This window comes from Lepidochelys kempii, chromosome 12, assembly GCF_965140285.1.
Source record: "Lepidochelys kempii isolate rLepKem1 chromosome 12, rLepKem1.hap1, whole genome shotgun sequence".
Lineage (NCBI taxonomy): Eukaryota > Metazoa > Chordata > Testudines > Cheloniidae > Lepidochelys > Lepidochelys kempii.
Genome location: NC_136391.1, coordinates 29,895,056 through 29,908,641, shown reverse-complemented (window position 1 = coordinate 29,908,641; position 13,586 = coordinate 29,895,056).

Sequence of the window (13,586 nt, the reverse complement as noted above, 5' to 3'; positions counted from 1 at the left end):
GCATGACTGAGCTCTCCATCTAGGTCACTATATAATCCCCACTTCTGGTGTATCAAAGTCCCTCTAGACCAGCTGTCTGGATGGCATCTTCCACAGTCCTGTGCCACTTCCCAGTAGATGGTAGGGGAACCCAGGCTTGCCTGCTACTCTGGGTTCCAGCCCAAAGACCCTACAATAAGAGCCAAGCTCAGCATTATCTCTAACCTTGCAGATCTTTTCCTGGGTTGCTTCCTACTCCACCTCCCAGAGGCTTCCTTCTCCACCCTTATTGGTAAAACTTTCCCTCAGAGCCAGGATCCCAAGGCTTCTCTCTCCCTGGGTTTCCTCCTTTTCCCTCTCTAAGCCCAGAGAGTGACTGCTAGCTTCCACACTGCAGCCCTCCTCTGTTCTCAGCTTGCTGGCTTTATACAAGGTCATCCTGACCATGCCCACCTGGGCTTCCTCATCAATTGGTCTTTCAGTGTGAGACTGTCCCCCAGATACAACCTATCGGGTTAATTGTCCTAACAATCTGCTCTGCCTTCCATGGGATGGACACACCACAATACATGTGTTCATATTTTATAAAGAAACTACACCTGGATTTCTTAAATTCAACTTTAGGGCTGCTCATCAGGTGACTGGGGAGCAGATAGGAGCATAATTTTCTATTACCTCATGGTTTCTCAGATACTATGATGTTGGGGACCATAAAAATACATAGTTAATACCCATAAGAATGGGGAATTAACCCAGAAGCACAATAATGAATATAGTCATTTAACATATTTTGCATCCACTCCATACACAAATTTAGTGGGTAGATATCTTAAACACACTAGTCCTGCATTGCTTCAGTCAACAATTGAGAGTCTCTCCCTCCCCCCCTCCCCCCCCCCCCCCAAAAATGATGCATGTGGAAGCAAATGTTTGACCAGTAATACATCTTGAACTATGGGCTTTCCCCTGCTCCCACTGAAGTCGATCATAGAACTCAGCAGAAAATGGGATATTATGATCATTTTAAAACATTTTTAAACTTTTTTTTAATTGGCATATTTATCAAAACTGACCCTTCCCTTTAAACAGTTTCAGTTTTGATGAATCAGCATTTTCTGTTGAAATAACATTTCTTCAGAAAAATCCCAAACAGCTCTAGTCAATGGCTAAACTTCCATTGACTTCTGTGGTGCAGGACAAAGCCCCAGCCTCTGAGGGAACACCTACACAGAGATAAAAGACCTGTGACACGGCCACAGCTGGCCCAAACCAGTTAACTCGGATTCACAGAGCTTTGGCTATTGGGCTAAAAATTGCTGTGTAGCCATTTGGGTTTAGGCTCCAGCCCAAGCTCTGGGATCCTTCACCCTTTCCGGGTCCCAAAGCGCAGGCTCCAACCCCAGGCTGAGCGTCTATACAGCGATTTTTCAACCCTGGACTCCAAGTCAGCTGACCCAGGCAAAACACTGTTTTTTAATCTTTGTGTAGACCTAGCCTGAAGATCAACAGTAGGATTGGTAGGAGATTTTGTATTGGAATAATCTTCTGGCACAAAAGGCCCTTTTTGCAAAATCAGAATTTTCTTCAGGAAAATTTCAGTTTTACCAGAAAACTTGGATATTTTTTTCCAGTCAGCAAAAATTGAAATGATAGCTCCCTGGCTGCCTGTGTGGATGACTTGTCCATTTCACTTTCAGCCTGCAGGGAGAAAACAAAATTGATGAGCCTTCCAGACAGGAAGCTGGGGAACTGCAACCAGACTACTGGGGGCATGGAGGCTGAGCGCTCTGCAGTCTGGCTGTCCGAGAGATAGTTTGTGGTCTTTTGAATGTCCCCTGGATGCCTGAGATTCTTTATAGGGAAATGCTAATGCTACATGAAAATTTTCCTTAATGAAAGGAGCCCTGGCCTACTGCCATAAAAGTGTTAAATATCACAATTAGAAAAAATGAACACCCAGTTTGGTAAAATCAAAAAAGAAGTCTTTCAAAGGAAAGTGTCAGAAACATTTTCTTATAAGGTTGTGTGTTTCTGTGTCTCTGTGTGTAAAAACAGTATCCTGAGATGTTCTGTAGCTTTGGATCCCTGAGTTCAATGTTTTGCCTATGGGAATGAATTTCACAGTATATAAAAGTCTGCGTCATTTCTAGGAAAAATATTGAAGTGGTTAATGTCAGTATGTTCCTTATAATCTTTGCAGTCAGTGTCCTTTTTTTTTTTTAATCTTGACTCCTATTTTGCAACATACTCAGAGGTCTAAGATGTAAGGCTACCTTCTAAAAGAAATCATGTATATAAAATAAAATAGTTAAAACATTATGCAAATCAGAACATCTCAAGGAGAAGATGAAAGAAATTGGAGATTACAATGTCATTCCAGAATAACATTTTTGTTTGAAGAAATACTTTATTAGTTCAAAATTAACTCAGAAGTGGATATTACTTTGAAGAAAGATTAAATGGACTTTCAAATGGTGCAGTCGAGCATCCAAACAGTTACAGTAATGGTTATGATTCTATGGACTTTATTAGCAATAGCTAGCTCTGTTAAAGTAGATCTTTCAAATACAGTGAGATTTTTTTTAACAATTACAGAATAGACTCAGAGCTGAAAAGCAGTTCAAGAGAAATACAATGAGATTTCTCCCACCTCCTCGGTGATCAGAGAACTAAACATTCTGAAGTATTAATTTTATCTTCTTGGAAAGTAAAAGAAAAATCTACAGTATGTAGAATAATACAAATGTTAAATTCTGCGGCTATTAACAACTTCAAGAAAAGTGTCACCATATAAAACTCATTTTCTCTTGCTTCTCTATATCAAATCAAGTGCTATTATTTCTGATCATTTCAGTCTTTAAGTGTTTTATATGAACTACTCTAAAGGAATATGAATGTGGTGTTTCATACTCTCATTACTCTTCCAGAGGGTTGGCTAAAGGCAGATGTCCCCTTCTGCACTTATATCCTAAAATTCTCTTAACTACTAGCAGTTGGAAATAGGCAGTTCCAGAAGTACCCAGTTTTGACTTGAGCCAATGGCCACTGAACTCAGTGGAAAAAATCTCATTGAAGTCAATGAGCTTTTGTTCAGGCCCATTTTGTAGATACTGTGGAAATATAGCTGTGTGTGGAGGTCACTAGAGATACAGGGTAACACAGTGTGTGGCGTGGAGGAGAGTGGTTTAGAACATCTGAGTTCTGTTCCTGGTTAGACCACTGACTTTGCTGAATGACTGTGGTTGAATACTTTTCTATAATTTAATATGGAAGTAATCTCAGGCCTGGTCTACACTAAGGGGGAGGAAGGAGGATCGATCTAAGTTACACAACTTCAGCTATGTGAATAACATAGCTGAAGTTGAAGTACTTAGATCTACTTACCACGGTGACTTCACTGTGATAAATCGACTGCTGACACTCCCCTGTCGACTCCATCTGCACCTCTCGCTCCGGTGGAGTACCGGAGTCAACAAGAGAGAGCTCGGCAGTCGATTTATCGCGTCTGGACTAGACTCGATAAATCGACCCCGGCTGGATCAATCACTGCCTGTGGATCCAGTGGGTAATGTAGACAAGCCCGCACTGTACTTGTCTTACTGGCTGTATTGTGAGGTTGGATTTATTTATGTCTGCAAAGCACTTTGACATTGTAAAATAAAATGTACAGTGTTGTGTTGGATTATTTTAAAGCTGATCTGCATCTTCATGTGTGGCAAAATCCTTCACTGAGATAACATTTTTGAACGTACCGAGTCTGTGAATGACAGAAACACATGTGATCTCACCCTGTGAATTCATACAGCAGCTAGGTGCCAAAACATTCAGCCCAAGATCTAGAAAACTCCTTTCTTCAAAGTACTCACCCTTCTTTCAGCTGATGTATTCATTTACCAACAAGCTGACTCTTGCAGAAATTGTGTGCCTCCAGTGCATATAGACACTTCCCAGAAGCATTGTGGGCACAGACAAGGCATTTATAATCAATTGTTCTACTCTAAAATTCCCTACAAACAAATCCTGAATCTGCACAGACTTCCTGTGTGACCACAAACACTTACTCCTTCAGTTCCCCCTCAGTAGAATGGGGATAATCCTTCCTTCTAGAACTCTCTTTAGATTGTAATTTCCTTTGGACAAAGTCTGTCTCCTACTATGAGTTTGTATAATGCCTTGCACAATGGACCCTGTTCTCATTTGGGCCTTTAGGCACTTATTATAAATAATACAAATAATAGCCAATTAGCTGACTGGGAATGCTAATGCAATATTTAGTAGAATGTAATATTGTATGTTGTGCATATTGTATGTCAGGCAAACTGTAATCTCTGCCCGCCCCATTTCATTACAATTTATTCAGACTCATCAAATGCAGCTCATTTACCACCTCTAATCCAAATACTTCCCCACAGATAAATATGCAAGCTCTACAGGTTGCTAATATTTTGTTAAGGATGTTCCATTTCCATGCTATACATATTAGATGCAACATTTTTGTGCTAGCCTGAGGATTATGAACAGATAACTTTGCCTCCCCCAGCTATGTATTTCGATGTAACTCTCAGTAGTCAGGAATGGTTGATTTACCTTTCTTGTCCCCATAATTTCCCAGTGCCTTCCTCCATGGCACACAAAAATGATACCTGCTGTTTCTGTGCTCAGCAGCCTGATTACATATGACTCCTCACTGGAGCTTCTCTGGGTATCTTTCCATTCTCACAGAACATTGCAGAGACAATACAAACAAATTACTACAAATCTCTGCACTGAGAGGCAACATGGCCTAGTGGATAGTGCAGTGGACTGTGTCAGGAGAGGGGGTTTTATATTTGGATTTCACACTGACATAGCATGATAGGCACAGTACAAACTCAATGGAGCACCAATCTCAATTGGATACTGTTGGAGCAAAACCTATAAATATTATGTGATTCTGAGAAAAAAAACATTTCTTGCCATATCATAGCCTTGTTGAAGTTTATTTAATCAGGTTTTATTTGTGGGCCTTTGTGCACTCAACTAAGTGTTTTCAAATCATATATACAGCACACTTGACTAGCTAATGGTTGTTATGGTTTCTTGTCACCTATGCCCTAGTGAAACTGTCTGACCAAGTAAACGTCGCCACAGGGCAAAAATCATCATGGGCATGAGGCATTATTGATATATTGTTTGTTTAAACCCATGTGTTGTTTACAAAGTGTAACTGAACAGTAATCAGTGTCAAGGTTAGAATGAACCTTTGCACTATTACTCTGATGTGGAAGTTTTTTGTTCATTGTGCTAAGTGGATTTTCTAAGTGAAAATATAAGGATGTCCTTTATAATTTATCAATCCGTGCACTGAGCTGTCTCTCTCCTATTAGTGAGCTGTCTCATGTTCAATGATTTCCAAGAACCCTGAGTAGACACATTCTAACAGTTTACATTGTAAGAATGGGATGTGCAAAGCTCTAGCTCTGTTTCTCTTTTCAGAATTCTAAACTCTATCTGACAGAATGAAATTGAGACAGCTTATGACTTTCCCAAAGAAATGACAGAGGAGCATTAAGCGTTTCAGGTTGAATAGCCAAAAGCATTCTGGACTCTCTTTGTAGTGCATGAAACCTTTCTGGGACTCTTCCACTTTGACCCTCACTTTTATTCTGCAGATGTAGTTCCCCTTCCTTTCTGGGGAGCTGCACTCTGGGGGAAGTTTGTCAGCCAACCTTTCCTTGCTCTTTATAGGGCTTGTTGGGGGCAGATTCTAGCCCTTGATTCGCCAGTGCCTTGCACTTCATGTCATTATTTACACCAGTGCAAAGTGAACATAAAATGCTCCCAAATCAGAGTGATACTATTTCACAGCCCCCATGTACTTACTTTGCACTGGTGTAAGTTACATACAAAGTAAAGGCAGACGAACACTGCCATTCTCTCCACTCCACACTGCAGGAGTCATTTCAAATGAAGGATCTGAATCCCGCAATTGGAAGGATTCTTGGAGTCAGGAAAGATCTTCCTCCTTTTCCCCTTGGCCCTGCATGAAATTGTCTCAGAGCGGGCTGATCAGCTCTTTCCATAGCAGCCGTTGGCCTGTGGTATTTAAATTTTGATGGAATAAATGGGCCCAGAGAGTCAAAGGACTTAACATGACCCTGTCACTGTACAACACTAAACAATGAAATATGTTTCAGGGTTTTGACTACACTGACCTTGGCCTGCTTAGTTCCATGGCAACAGCCACCACTCAAAATCTAACCTTTCATTAAAGATACAGAAAATGAAGGGAAAGCAGTTAAAGCATTTAAATGAAAAGTATTAAGTAGGGCTTTCATTTTTAACAGTATTTCAGATTCCCTTTAGCTATACAGGGTATTTATGGGGTAAGCCCCCTGTTTGGCAGCCTTTAGATGGTATTAATTGTCCTTTGTGGGGAAAAGAGAAGAAGTTAGTTGAGATCGTCTGGAGCTGTTGTTGTTATAGTTTAATCCTGTTTACCTGAAAATAAGAAAATACACAAAAGGAGACAGAAAAGAACAGGAAAGAGAGAAAATGAAGCTTCTGTCTCTACTGCTAACTCTCACTTGCACCCGCACTGTTGGACACATGGGCACAGCACACAGTCCTATCAGTCACTCTGAGACCTGGCAAACTTGTGCTGACATTGGGCTGTTTAGGGATTACTCTGAGCTTCTTCACGACTCATGGGTTCACAGCAATGTTGCAAGTCTTTGCTGGCTAAGTTAGACTCTTATTAAACAGAAGGCAAAAGGAGAAAGAGAAGAAATAAAGTGGGGAAGGACAAACAAGAGAGGAGATGATAGCAGGAACTGAAGTCTCATAGTGCAGGTGCTGTTCAGCACTTAGTAAAAGCCAATGACCTGATCAATGGAGGTGGGCCCTAGTTCTAGGCAGCAGAGGGAGACTAATACTGAGGAGAGATGAGCCACTAGTAAGGAGATTCAGAGTCTGAGACACCAAACCTCATGCGCATGGGATTTGAACCATCAACCCTTGCATTCACAGGCCACTGCTCTAACCCCCTGAGCCATGCCCTAGATGCTAATGTCCTCTGAAAAGGATGCCTTTCGAGATCAGGATGATAAAGGACTAATGAGGTCATGGTGGATCCTGGGGATCTCAGCACATGTTGGGAGTAGCAGCCATGATGGTAAAGCTCACTCCTTCCATCCATCCGAAGATATTTATCTGCAGATAAACCATGCAAAGAAGCATTACCTCATCACATTAACATTAACCAATCAAAACACATTTTGAGGATTTCAGCTATAAACATTTCATCCCATTTCTAGAATCTTTCACCTCATTGATACATAAAACCATGACATTACTAGGGGCTTTGAAGACCCCATATCATAGTTATTTCAACTTAAACAATCCAGTTGGTACCAGTCTACTTGTCTTTAACTTTTGAAAACCCAAAATGCAGTGAGATTTTAATCAAAATGTTGATTCAAAATGAAAATTTTCATTTTGTTTCGATTCTTTCACTGGCCAGAGAGACAGAAATGGCTTCAGTTCCATTTGACATGAAACAGTTTGTATTTTTCCTAAATTGCACCCACAAATCCCATTTATATGCTGGAGCTTTACTCTCAGATAACCTTTGCCTCTGTGTTGTAAAAATGAGAGCGTGAGCATTCTTCAGCCACCTTTGCCTGAACAGCATTTGCTTGGGTTGGCAATCCATCAAGTCTAATCAAGTCCAGCTGAGTACTAGCTCACAACAGCAGCTGGAAGAAACTTTATCTAGAGCAGTGCTGATGTTTCAAAAGGGTATTGGGCACCTGAACAGCATCAAAGTCAACTTCAATCTGACCAAAGGGACAAACTCTCAGTTCTTCAAAGCTCAAGAAGCACCACTTGCCATCAGAGATGCAGTTGACAAGCAGCTGGAATGTCTGGAAGGTATGGCAAAACTATCTAGGATCAACTGAAGTGAATGGGTGACTCCCATTGTTCATGTTCTGAAGAAAAAATGTCACATGGTGATATGTGGCACTCTGAGAATATGATGATACGTGATACTCTGGGCAAAAGTCAACATGTTTTCTGTAATGGGAAATCATGTCTTACTAATCTATTAGAGCAGTGTTTCCCAAACTTGGGACACCGCTTGTTCAGGGAAAGCCCCTGGCGGGCCGGGTTGGTTTGTTTACCTGCCATGTCCCCAGGTTCGGCCAATCGCGGCTCCCATTGGCCGCGGTTCGCCGCTGCAGGCCAATGGGGGCTGCGGGAAGTGGCACGGGCCGAGAGACGTACCGGCTGCCACTTCCCACAGCCCCCATTGGCCTGGAGCAGAGAACTGCTGCCAGTGGGAGCCGAACTGCGATTGGCCGAACCTGCGGATGCAGCAGGTAAACAAACCGGCCTGGCTTGCCAGGGGCTTTCTCTGAACAAGTGGTGTCCCAAATTTGGGAAACACTGTATTAGAGTTCTTTCAAGGGGTCAACAAACATGTGGACAAGGGGGATCCAGTGGCATAGTGTACTTAGATTTCCAGAAAGCCTTTGACAAGGTTCCTCACCAAAGGCTCTTACGTAAATTAAGTTGTCATGGGATAAGAGGGAAGATCCTTTCATGGGTTGAGAACTGGTTAAAAGACAGGGAACAAAGGGTAGGAATAAATGGTAATTTTCAGAATGGAGAGGGTAACTAGTGGTGTTCCCCAAGGTTCGGTCCTAGGACTAATGCTATTCAGCTTATTCATAAATGATCTGGAGAAAGGGGTAAACCATGAGGTAGCAAAGTTTGCAGATGACACTAAACTGCTCAAGATAGTTAAGACCAAAGCAGACTGTGAAGAACTTCAAAAAGTTCTCACAAAACTAAGTGATTGGGCAACAAAATGGCAAATGAAATTTAATGTGGATAAATGTAAAGTAATGCACATTGGAAAAAAACAACCCCAACTATACATACAATATGATGGGGACTAATTTAGCTACAACTAATCAGGAGAAAGATCTTGGAGTCATCGTGGATAGTGTGCAACAGCAGTCAAAAAAGCAAACAGGATGTTAGGACTCATTAAAAAAAGGATAGAGAATAAGACGAGAATATCTTATTGCTCTTATATAAACCCATGGTACGCCCACATCTTGAACACTGCATACAGATGCGGTCCCCTCTTCTCAAAAAAAATATATACTGGCATTAGAAAAGGCTCAGAAAAGGACAACTAAAATAATTAGGGTTTTGGAATGGGTCCAATATGAGGAGAGAATAAAGAGGTTAGGACTTTTCAGCTTGGAAAAGAGGAGACTAAGGGGCGATATGATAGTGATATATAAAATCATGAGTGGTGTGGAGAAATTGAATAATGAAAGGTTATTTACTTGTTCCCATAATATAAGAACTAGGGGCCTCCAAATGAAATTAATGGACAGCAGGTTTAAAACAAATAAAAGGAAGTGCTTCACACAGCGCACAGTCAACCCGTTGAACTCCTTGCCTGAGGAGGTTGTGAAGGCTAGGACTATAATAGAGTTTAAAAGAGAACTGGATAAATTAATGGAGGTTAAATCCATTAATGGCTATTAGCCAGGATGGGTAAGGAATGGTGTCCCTAGTCTCTGTTTGTCAGAGGGTGGAGATGGATGGCAGGAGAGAGATCACTTGATCATTATTTGTTAGGTTCACACCTGGCATTGGCCACTGTCGGTAGACAGGATACTGGGCTGGATGGACCTTTGGTTTGACCCAATATAGCCATTCTTATGTTCTTATGAGAATGCCAGATATATTTTATGAAAGTCACCAATATGAGCAGCATATAATAAATTCATACTCAGGTAAAATATACTACAGTGTAAGAACAGCTTACAGAATAGAATATGTACATAGCCACCTAAGTGCAAGTAAGTTAGCTTGCTTAAATAAAGACAAGTTATAGTTACTAATTTGATATTTTCCTGGTGGCATTTTATGTTGGATCCACCAATGGACAAATAGTGTAAAAGACTAGAAGAGAAAATAAAACATGAACAACATTTTACTGTTTTGTTAAAGAGTGATAACTTCTCATGAACAATCTCAGACTATAGTGAGAACCAGAGCACCCATTCAATCATTCTCTTTGAGAGAGCTCAGATTTGTTTTTTCTATTTGTCTTTCAATTGGTTTCTAAATTAAACTTAATTAAACTATTTAGAAACCCCTTCTCTTTATGTACTGAACCTTTTAAAAACAAAATAAAAAAGCCTTTCAGTTCCTTTCATTTCATTGATCCCTTCCTTTTAACTACTGTATATCATCAGCAATTGTCTTCCTTAGACTCGAAGAGCTTTATGCCATTTTTAGATTGCCAACCATGCACTCCATTTCCAGATCAATGAGATGTGATTAAGTGCAATACTTGAAAGACTCTTGAGTGATACAAGATCCCAGTACCTTTGCACATGAGTAAAAATGCTGTTCAAAAGTTGTCTCATTTAAGAACTTGGAGGCTTAGAAAGAAAACATTGTGTAAAAAAATGCATCAGTAGTTTAGTCACATATAGTAAGAAGACTTTTACTTTGTGCAACATTAGCTGATCTTCTGAGACCAAAAAAGCAGCATAGTCTAGTGGGTAGGGTCTGGATTGGGTGTCGAGATGTAGGGTTTGTACCCAAGTCTGCCACTCACTTGCAGTGTGATGTTGAGCAAGTTACTTCACCTCTCTGTGCTTCTGTTACCCTTCAATTGTAAGATCTGTGCAGTATGTACTGTCTTAGTATGTTCTTGTACAGCACCTTGCACAACAGGGTATAGCTTTGCTTGGAGCTTCTAGAAAGTACTATAATACAACTAATAAATAACAACTTAAATATAATTGATACACAGCCCTGGTACTAGTAGACCTGAGGATGCATAATTACACCTACGAACAATCCATATATGTTGGTGAAATAAATATATGACAATACACAAACTGTTACATTCCTGCTACTTTATTTTTTGAGACCAACATGTTTTCAACCGTGCATTATGCTACAGATATTTCTGCTTCTTTAAAATGTTGTGGGGGGAGGTTTCATCGCAGGAAGTTAATAATAGTGCTGAAAAAAAGCAATTAAGCTAAAAAGTAAAGCTTCATTTTAAAGAATAAGCAACTTGTAACCTGATTTAGAGCTGATGCTGCACTAACATTACAGCACTTATGATCTAACAGGGAAAATAAAAAGCTTTTTCTTCACGTAAGCAAGTGCCGTCAGGGCCCTAAAATGCACAATCACCAGTTATAGCCTTAGAATATATATTAATATCTATATAACTCAGATGTTTCCTTGTGAGTAAAATATCCCCCATTTTAGCAATTTAACTAAATAGTTTATTTGAGATAAATATATAAACAGTTATAATGGCTTTTAAAGAGACAGTAGCAGCACAATAAGATTATAGGGAAACATAAAAGGCTAGATTCTCCTTTCAGTTACACTGGCATGAAGCCAAACTTATTCCTATTAGAGTTAGACCTCTGGAAAAATTGGGGCAAGGCAGAGGAGAATCAGGCCCAGAATTTTAAAATCTTGAGCCATGATTAACTTCTGTTTAGTTCTGGGGATGTGTGAAAAGGGGTGAAGTTTAAATCAAGCCTGGATTTTCAATAAAGATTATTGGGGTCTATGCAGAAATCACTGGGTGAAATTCTCTGGCCTGTGCTATGTAGGACATCAACTAAATTATCATAATGGTTCCTTCTGGTTTCAAAATCTGTGAATATATGAAAATAAAAAATTCTTCACACCAAATTGAACCTGATCCTTTCCTGAGGTCCAGGATTGTTTAGCTAATATTTGTATTTGTTTTCATTTTGCTTGCACCTTTCCATTTCTGGCTTTTATAGGAGCTCTGTGGGTGGGGGGGAGGGATCTCTTCTCAATGTATTTTTGACCCAATGGAACTGGATCTCGGGGGGTGGGGAGGGAGTCTCATCTTCTCGAATTTTAAGCCCGTTTTCCAAAACTAACAAAGTGTTAGTCTGGACCCAGGAACATGCCAGTTAAGACCTGGACAGGGAGCTATGTAACCTGCTTGTTTATTCAATAGCCACATTGCTCCTTGTTCTGCCACACTCTACTGCTCCACTAGTAGGATCTTGATACATACAGATGCCTCTAGTGGTGAGGCATGGAACATGCACAATTACATTGCATATACCACAGTCCTTCCCACTTACTGAGTTGTTACTCCCCCCGAACATGTCTAACCTAACATTAGAAATTACAGCTATGCATAAGGACATCAGAATAGACTATCTGCACACTCCAGACAGAGTGAGAGGATTATTCTGCCTCCGTACCGCCCATCAGTCTTAACTCTCAACTATTTTAAATACAGATTGAATCACGCAGGTGGTTTCCTTTGGTGCACAGGGTAGCATCTCTCCTGTTATGGAGTAGTCACTTGCAACAGATGCTTCGGAAGACAATTCAGGTTCCGGTTCCTCTGTGCTAGGAATCAGTGGAGCTACAGTGTCATGAATTTCAGAATTCAAATCAATCAGATCAGGTGCAGCCAGTGTCATGACTCTTTGATTGGAGGATACATTCCGAATTGACTCAATGTGGTGATGCCATATCACATCAGGTTTCACTGTGATCACATAAAAATAAGGTCCCTTCTAAACTCGGATTGTGCAAGGAACCCACTTGTGATCACCTCTGTAATCCCAAGCAAGAACACATTGTCTGATACATAACTCTCTAATTGAAGAGTGTCCATGGTCCTTTGCTTGATCAGTCTGCTTGTTAATTGCCTCTCTTCGCAGATCAGGCTTTAACTAATCCAGGCGAGACAGATGGTTGCATCCTAGGAACAAACTTGCAGGCAACTGGTTTTGTTGCATGTGTGGCATCTCAATATGCCAACAAGAAGTTTTGCAGTTTGGCCTGTAGTGAACTTGGTTGTTCTGTTACACCTTTCAAAGATGGTGGGGGTGGGGGAAGCCAGCTCCTCTGGCCACAGGGGGCAGAGGAAAGTGCTCCTTCAAAAGCGGCCAAATTTTTATTCCTGTGCACACCCCTGCCTTCGGTGAAAGAATGGCTTTAAGCTCTCTACTGGTTCTGTCTTCCAGCTTCATAAACCTCTGCTAAGGTAATGTCTTTACTCAGTTCTTGTTTCAGTATTGCCTGAGTAATAGGAGTATGCTGATTTGTGCCACATCTAACATTGCAACAGCTGTAAGTTCATCTTGTGGTTGTGTGGAGCTTGTACCCAACAGTGACAGTCATGATAACCTATCAGAATTACAACATTAATCTGTTCCCTTAAATTTGACATCATTCTTATGGGCCCCCAGGAATAAAGCCCATCTCTGAATATGAGCAACATCCATTTCTGGCACACCCCTCTTGGGGTTAAAAATGGACAAGTGATTATGGTCTGTCATGACCATAAACGTCCTACCAGACAGGTAAAGTCCAAATTTTTTAACTCCCCAAACTAGACTCAAGGCTTCATGGTCTCTCTGGTCATAGTTGCATTCTGTTGGACCTACAGATCTGGAAGCATACGTGATAGGTTGTTCCTGACCATCAGGCACCACCAGTTCCATAGGGTGATGCATCACATGCCAAGGAGACTGCTGGCTCTGGGTCGTATTGAGTTAATATGTGCTCAG